This window comes from Chrysochloris asiatica, unplaced genomic scaffold (genome assembly GCF_000296735.1).
Source record: "Chrysochloris asiatica unplaced genomic scaffold, ChrAsi1.0 scaffold00055, whole genome shotgun sequence".
In the NCBI taxonomy this organism is placed as follows: domain Eukaryota; kingdom Metazoa; phylum Chordata; class Mammalia; order Afrosoricida; family Chrysochloridae; genus Chrysochloris; species Chrysochloris asiatica.
Genome location: NW_006408573.1, coordinates 5,623,826 through 5,632,834, shown reverse-complemented (window position 1 = coordinate 5,632,834; position 9,009 = coordinate 5,623,826). Strand labels below are relative to the sequence as shown.

Below are 9,009 nucleotides of genomic sequence, written 5' to 3'. Positions count from 1 at the left end.
TGTGGAGCTGGGACAGCTCCCTTACCTGCAACAGGCTGTTGTGAGAATGAGATGGTAAGGCCTCTTGAGGTGTGGAGATGCTGATGTGTCCCATGTGAGGGCCTTGACCAAGTTAGAAGGCAGGTGGAGTGTATCTTCTTTTGACATCCCTGACCCAGGGAATCTCACATCTGACTCCCAAAGGATGGCCTTCTCAGTTAACTGATGTCTAACCCCTGCAAATGGACACCTGCCTTCCCAGGTATCAATCAGTACTTCAACTGGGATTCTTAGAGAGCAAAAACCTTTAAAATCAAAGGGCTCTATCATCTCTAATTGTGGAGTTTTAGGCAAAGGGGAGACACATCGCCACCCTTAGATAATATGCAACTTTAGGTAAAGTTCTGTAATTGCTGCAACAGCCAGAGAACTGGGAACGGCTGACTTTGTCAAAGGGCCCAATCCTAACCCTAATCAAAGCTCTAACCCTAACCCTAGTACTAAACTTAATCCCAGCATTCCTAACCCTAGTCTTAACCTTAGTCCTAACCCTAACCCTAGTCAGAGCCCTAACCCTAGTCTGAGCCCCATTGTAACACTGAGCAATCACACTGCTCAGCATGGAGACAAAGATTGCCTTCCAATTCCCACCTGCTCTGGGTCCTGGCTGATGGGGGTAGGGCAGGCTGTTCTTGGCTGCAGGCCAGTGCTACAAGTTCTGGGGCCAGGTGACCACATGGACAGAAGCACCCTTAAAACCTTCAGTTTTGGACCATTCCATGCCAGCCTCAGTGTCTGTGTGATCCACTGACTGGGGCTAAAAGCCCACAGAGCTCAGCCACATTGTCAAAGATACTCCCAAGTGATCAGAGAACCATTTCTGTTTCCTTGTTCATGATGTCCTTGAATGCAGCCTTGTAAGGCTCCTATAACTCCACTCCGCATGGGAAACAAATGCTTCTCCCTTCAAAGCTGAAGGACTTTGTTTAGCTGAGCTCAATTCCAGAGTCCATTGCCTAGGCAACGGGTCTTTGGGGAATTTACATCTCATGCATCACAACAGGGGAACAGCCATTCAGCAAGTAAGAGGGTAAAACCCCAAAACACAAAACAAATGTCCCCCCTCCCCTAAGAGAACTGCCAAAAAATAAAAAACAAAACACCAATGACAGAAATGTCCCACAGAACATTAGGCCTTGGTTGGCAATCAGCCAAACAGGAATTCAAACTTAATCAAACTTTCATGTCTTCCTTGCAAAGCTCAGGAAATCAGTAATTGGCTTTATAATTGAATTTTCTGATCACGTATTAAAGGAATGGGTCCTACCAACGGCCAAGGAATGGCCACTCCCCAGTAAGGACAGGCAAAGGTCTGGAAGGTAGGGGAGGAGAATCAACTGCTGGCTGACTAAGAATAGAGTCTATTATTTGTCATCAGAGAGGAAGCTAGTGACAGCAAGTCCTGGCCCTTACATAGTGGGCCCCCCATACACCCACCACGGAGCCTGATGTCTGATTCAGTAAAGAAGCCTTTGGGAATTGAGGCTGATGGGGGAGGAAGGCAGGGAGACCAGGTTGGGAAGGAGATGTCCAAGGACACCAAGGGGAATAAGGAGGCCGGCAGCAGTGTGGCCTGGGCAGGAACAGGAGGGGGCTGATTCATTATGGATCTAGGGAGCGGCACACAGGAGAGAAGGAATCCAAGGTATTCGGCTTTAGTAACTATGAGGAGGGTAGTGCTTTGTGGGGCAGAGACATACTTGGTTCTGCAAGGTCTGGGGCTCCAGTGCTGATGAGTCTTAGCAACTTTGTGCCCTGCAAGTCAGGCTTCATAACCACCACTTTCAGAGGAGGTAGATGCTTTATTATTCCCATTCTATACATCACAAAAGCAACGCTCAGAGAGGAGAGATGAAGGGACCTATGGAACTGGGTCTTGGGCCCAACACTATCTGATTCCAGAGTCCAGGAGCACAGCCTCTAATGCCAGACTGCGTCTGGACCTGAAGATAAAGAGATCTCACTTCCAGCCAAGAATAATGAGAGAAGGGTTTCTAACACTCAAAGGGGAGGTGTGGGCAAGAGATAGCAAATCAACATTCATTAATTCATCCATTTAAAAATGTTCACTGTAAAGGCAAGCCACAGACTGGGAGAAAATGTTCACAGTACATATATCCGACAAAGACTTTGTAAAAAAAGTCTTTCACAACTCACTAAGAAGATGGGGAGAGGGACACATGAGATTTTAAAAGATACTTCACAAAAGAAGATATACAAATGGCCAGAAAGCACATTAAAAGGTACTAGAAATCATTATGTGGCACTGTAGGATAAGTAATGGACTACTAACTGCAAGGTCAGTGGTTCAAACCCAACAGCCGCTCCTCGGAAACTCTATACAGGTCACTGTGAGTAGGAACTGACTTGACAGCACTCAACAATAACAATTGTGTCTTGGAGTTCTGGTGTGGCACTGTAGAACAAGAATTGGACTGCAGCAAGGTCAACGGTTCAAACCCACCAGCCACTCCTTGGAAACCCTGTACAGGGTTGTTATGAGTCGGAACCAACTCTAAAGCACTGAACAGCAACAACAAATATCATTACTCAACAGGGAAATGCAAATTGAATCCTCACTTGTTGTTGTTAAGTGCTGTTGGTTCCGACTCATAGTGACTCTGCATAGGTTTCTGAGGAGCAGCTGGTGGGTTTCAACTGCCAATCTTGTGGTTCACAGTCCAGTGCTGATCCACAGTGCCACACCAGGAGTCCATGTACTGACTAGAATAGAGGTGAATGGAGAAGACTAAGGGTTCTAAGAGCTGAGGGTGTGGAACAACAGGAACTCTTATTCATTGCTGGTGGGCTTCTGTGTTTTGGAAAGCAGTTTGGAAATTATATTATAACAGTAACATACCTTTACCATATGACCAGCAATTTCACTTCTATATATTTACTTAAAGAAATGACATGTCTACACAAAGACTTGTACATGAATATTCATAGCATCATTACTCATGTTGTTTTTGTGTGCCCTCAAGTTGATTCCGACCCTGTATAGGGTTTCCGAGGAGCAGCTGGTGAGCTTGAACCTCCGACCTTGCAGTTCAAACCGACTTTGCAGTCCAGCTCATTAACTCACAGTGCCACACCAGGACTCCTAACTGTCCCCAAATAGAAACAACCTAGTATCCATCATCAATAGGTAATCCTGTTGTGGCACTGTGGGAAAATGCACTGGACTGCAAGGTCAGAGGTTCAAAATGACCAGCCACTCCTCAGAAACCCTACACAGAGTCACTATGAGTCAGAGTCCACTCGAAGGCACTTAACAACAACAATACATACAATGGGATACTACTCAGAATAAAAGGAATAACTGATATGTGCAATAAATGAATCTCAAAAACAGGATGCCGATTAGAAGAAGCCAGACACAAAACAGTACATACTGTAGAATTCCATCATTTGTATGAAATTCTAGAACTAAAGTCAAATCTAGCTTGTAATGATAGAAAGAAAGATCAGTCGTTTCCTGGGACTGGGGATTGCTTGAAAAAGAGCACAAAGAGTCCTTTGGAATGATGGAAACATTCTCTATTAAGATTGTGGTGGTGTTTACACAGGTGTGTACATTTTAATTTGGTGATGTGGTTAGACACTGGGCTGTTAACTACAAGGTTGGCAGTTCAAAACCACCTGCTGCCCTGCGAGACAAAGATGCTGCTGCTGTGTGTGCCCATAAAGATTTACAGTCTTGAAAACCCAATAACAGATGCTATAGTATATAAGCACTGGGCTGCTAACCCCAAGGTTGGTGGATCAAACCCACCAACCACTCCTTGGAAACCCTAGGCAGGGTTGCTATGAGTTGGAATCAACTCGACAGCACTTCACAACACCTTGAGTGGAATCAACTTGAGGGCAGTGGTTTATACATTGATTAAAACTCACTGGAATGTACACTTAAAATGGACACATTTTACGTATCTGAATTAAACTTTCATAAAGTTTATTTTTTAAAAAGTTAGCTACATCCTAACCAAAGGAAGCCCTGGTGGTGTGATGGTTAAAATGCTGTCAACCAAAAGGTTGGTGGTTCAAACCTTCCAGAACTCTGTAGGAGGAAGACAGGGCAGTCTTCATCCTTACACATTTACAGCCTTGGAAACCCTGTGGGGCACTTCTATTTTGTCCCATATGGTCGCTATGAATTGGAATTCACTCAACAGCAATGAGTTTGGGTGTCATAACAAAAACAGTCCAGCTATAGCCTCAGGGGTCCGAACCACTAGCAAGGCCCTCCAGCTAGAAGCATTGGGCGAGAATGTGGGTGAAGGACAGAGTCATGGGGAAGTTTAAGGAATGGGAAAGGGAAGGGAAGAGAAGTCCATGAAAAAAAAAAACCAAAAAAAAAAACCCGTTCTTAGTATTATGGATTAAGTTGTATCCTCCAAATTTGTTTTAGAATCCTAACTTCTATGCCTGTGGATGAAGTCCTGATTTGGACTTTTAGCCTGTAAGGAAATAAACTCCTGTTCTCTGATGTCACCCACTGGGGTGCTACTGTAGGTATGTAGAACTAAAGAGACTCCCTCAGCTTAGAGAAAGAGGCCAGGCCTGGGGTCTGGGTGACCTCCACAGCAGACAGTGATTGAGCACCGTGCTAGGTGCTGGGATTGATGTCAACGGGAGTCCCAGAGGTGCTGTCCTTGTTGGTTTAACAGGGAAGGCAGAGTATGTTCAACGAGGCGTGCATGTACACACACAAATATATGCAAACATGACAGAGGCCTGCAGGAGGCTCCCAGGGGTCTGGCTTGGGGATCAGGGAGGGGCTTCCAGAGAAGTGACAGTGGAGCTGGCGTCTGGGGATCAGCATGAGGAGTGGGGAAGGGGAGCCACAGGAGTGGTGGAGGATGTCACCTGTGACAGGGCTGAAGGAGATAAGGGCAAAGGATGAGGTCTTTTAAGAAGATCAGGTAGGTGCTCTTCAAAGAGCATTCAGGCTGCTGGGGTGGGGATGGGGGAATCTCTATTTGGCCAGGGCAGGGATCACCACGTAGATTGAGGGCTAACCAGGAGCCACCTCCCCACAGTTCTGAGTTCTAGGTGCCACATGGTGCACTTGTGCCCATGTGCTCTGGAGGTGGGGCCCAGGTCAACCAATGGGATGCCTGCAAAATCTATGTGCAGGGTCCTCACTCAACTCCCTTCACACCTCGCCCCGTGCCTGCTCCTTGTGATCTGCAATTTCATCAGGCAAATCACACCGAGACTCCCACTGGTCCCCCTCCCCACCTCTGTCCCAGGCCCGGGAGCCTTCCAGATGGATCAGACTGATACTGACATATTCACATAGCCCTTCATTAACTCCTGCATCCCCAGGACACTATAACCCTTGGCACAGGCGTAGCAGCAGGAACTTGACAGTGCTTTTCTGTCTGATTTAGTGGCTTTATTCTGGGGGCTCTGAGCTGGCTATGTGCCCATCCACACCACAGCTCCCACTGGGCAGGGCCTTCCCTGGTGTGGAAACCAGGTGATGGGCTCCCTCTCCTGCTGGGCTGCTTCTGCCGCTAAGTCTGGGGGCTGTGGAATACCAACTCCCTCCTTGAGAGCTACTCAGTCTTCAGTCTACACACACGTTCTGTCTCTGAAGCTCTAGGCTTTCTTTCTCTTTCAGATACAAAGGAAGAGCCTTGTGCTTGGCAGTCACCTGAACTCAGCAATGAAGTTCTTCCAGGAAAATAGATAGAACGTTTAGAATTTATGGAACTGAATGGAGAGGGTCTTAGAGGCCATATGGTCCTACAGGGCAAGAGACTTGCCTGAGATCACACAGCAAGTGTTGGGAGCTGGGGCATACCTGCAGCCCGGCTTTTCTGTGAAGGGCCAGGTTCTCCCCATTGCCCAGCATGACTCTGGTTCAAGATGGTCTCTCAGGACCCTGCTGAGTTCCTAGAGGCCCCAGGTGGCCTAGGTTCCTCCCCTTCTGGATGCTGGAAAAGAGCCATTTCCCCGCAGGCCCCTTTCACCAATGGGGCAGGGTAGAGTTGAGCCGAAGGACTGGGAAGCAGTGTCTTCTCACCTCTCCAGGACGAGGCAGGAAACTGCAGCCCCATGCAGAGGCTGGGCTGAGTCCCCTCTCTCCACCCAGCTTGGAAAGTTCTAGGACTTGGAATCCAAGGAGGTGCTCTGGGCCTGCTCTCCTGGTACTCTCCAAACCATGACTTTTGGAGCTGTCTTTATGCATGCTCACCCCTAATGGCTGGTGAGGCTCCAAGGCCAAGGAAGGAAGAAGAACCAGACTCAACTGGAGCAGACAAGGCCTTCATCACTCTGATGGCACCTCAGCCTCATCTGTTACAGGCTGGGGGTGACTGTGGCATGGCCGGCTCTGTAACACAGCTGACGTCAGTGCTGATGGCTGGCTGAGGCCAGCACATTCCCGGTTTGCTATCACTTACCAGTTATCTACTAGAAGGCTTGGTGCCCTGCCCAGCACTGTGGCTCACAGTGGCTGTCCTGGTGTGGGCCTGCGTCCTTGTGGGCCTGGCTGGCAGTGCACACTCTGGAGCAAGACTGCCTGGGCTGTAAGCTGGCTCCCTCACTCACTAGTGTGTGACCCTTCCCTCTGCACTTCAGTTTGCTCATGTGTAGACCCCTGCACTCATCTGTAGGTTTGTCGTACTGTGGTGGCTTACATGTGGCTGTGACGGTGGAAGCTATGCCATGGGTATCTCAAATACCTGCAGAGTCACCCATGGTGGACAACTTTCAGTGGAACTTCCAGATAAAGACAGCTGGTGACACACTATTGTTGATTTGTTGTTGTTAAGTGTCGTCAAGTGTGTTTTGACTCATAGTGACTCTATAAGGTTTCAGAGGAGTAGCTGGTGGGTTTGACTTTCCAGCCATTCAGTTAGCAGTCTAGTGCTTATATAGCAGTAAACCAGGACTCCTCTTAAAAAAAAGCTAGCCAGTGAAAACCTTATGAGTAGAGGAATATTACCTGCTACAGTGCTGGAAGATCAATCTCTGATTGGAAGACACTCACAGTATGACCAGAGAAGAGTGGCCTCCTTAAACTAGAATGGACCTTAATGACCTTAGTGATCTTGGACTTGAGCTAGTGCCCTGCTGTACTGCTTGCTGTCCTCATCAGTCGCAGCCTGCCTTCTAACGTATCAGTCATAGATCCATGTGCCTCTGTAGACAGAAGCCTGCTGACCTGCAGCTACATGAGTCAAGAGAAGCCTTCAGCCTGGTATCTGACCCACAGACTTGGAACTTTCCACATTTTCTACAGCCGTGGACCTCATTTCCATGAGATACATTCTTATATTCTTATCTGGGGGTACCTTGCCAGTCTCCTTGGGCTGAGCAGCTGGGGATGGGGCCTGTCCTACACACCCCTAGTACCTTCTCTATTCCTACAGGGTCCCCCTAGGTTAGGGAGGAGAAAGCTGGCCCAGCTGCTTTTTATTAAAGCATCTAATGACCAAAAAAGGTGCTCTGGTAGCGTAGTGGTTATGAATCGGGCTGCTAACCTTAAGGTCAGCAGTTTGAAACTACCAGCCGTTCTGCGGGAGAAAGATGAGGCTTTCTGCTCCCGTAAAGATTTACAGCCTCGGAAACCCTGTACAGGGTCGCTATGGGTTGGAACCGACTCGAAGGCACATACCAACAACAACAACATGTACATACAGACAGAGTCCTGGTGTAGGATAAGCACTGGACTGCTAACTGCAAGGTTGGCAGTTCAAACCCACTAACCACTCCTTGGAAACCCTATACATGGTCACTGTGACTCAGAACCAACTCAATGGTACTTAACATCAACAAACATATACACAAGGGTGAGTCAAAATGTGTCTGGACTCTGGCTGTACAATTCATTTTAGTCGACTTTTTAGAAAAGAGAAATGGATCTTTTTTTTTTTTTTTAACATAATCTCCTTGCTTTTCAATACACTTTGTCCATCTGTCAACAAGCTTTCGTATTCCCTTATTTTATCATATTCCCTTATTAAAAAATGTTTAGGCTGAGTTAGGATCTATGAATACACCACTGTCTTTACTTCTTCATCAGAGGGGAGTCTTCATCCTCAAAGGGCTGCTTTCAGAGGACCAAACAGGTGACTTGTCCGATGGAGCAAGATCAGGACAATAGGGAGGATGCTTTAACACCTCAAAACAAAGTTTCTGCAGACTGTCAACAGTGTGGGCAGAGGTGTGTGGATGTGTATTGTCATGCAAGATTACAATGCCCTTGGAGCTTTTCATCCAAAATTTAGGCTTCAGTGAGCATCTCACTCTAACAAGCACTGTTGGTTGTTGAAGCTTTTTTCCTGACAGTGTTCCAGAAAACTGTAAGAATCAATTTTCTAGCTGAAGGTTGACATTTGAAGTTTTCTTGGTTGTCGACTGAGGAGATTTCCATTCTATATTCTGCTGTTTACTTTCAGGCTTGTAGTGATAAATCCATGTCTCATCACTAGAAATTATTTTTCTTAAAGAAACTTTTATTTTCCTTTAAGTATTGGTCCAGATTTTGTTTACAGATGGCCAGATGCTTGTGTTAATGTTCTTGTGTGAGTTGTTTCAGAATCCAGGTCTGTCGTGGATTATTTCATAGGCAGATCCATGGCTGATTTGCAAATGATTTGTCACATAATTAATTCACTGTCACTCATCTATTCAACAGAATCATTTCATGTGTACATTTAATGTTGTCATCAGCCATGAATGTGGATGGGCGTTTTAATATAACCAAAGTAAAGTTTATTTTCGACTCACCTTTGTATATGTTTGTTGGTGTTTTTTAAATATATATAACAACAACAACTATATATATTTGTTCTGACTCATATGGACCCTGTAGAGGGTTTCTGAGGACCAGCTGGTGAGTTTGAACCACCGCCACATTATATATATATATGTTGTTGTTGTTGTTAAGTGCCGTTGAGTCGGGTCCGACCCATAGCGACCCTGTACAGGGTTTCCGAGGGTGTAAATCTTTAC

At 46.5% G+C, this 9,009-nt stretch overlaps 1 protein-coding gene across 5 annotated transcripts in view; it reads right to left on the bottom strand.

The window, feature by feature from the left end:
* The window catches only part of GNAO1 (guanine nucleotide binding protein (G protein), alpha activating activity polypeptide O), a 204,732-nt gene that overhangs the window by 56,310 nt on the left and 139,413 nt on the right, over positions 1 to 9,009 (bottom strand). The window lies entirely within an intron of this gene.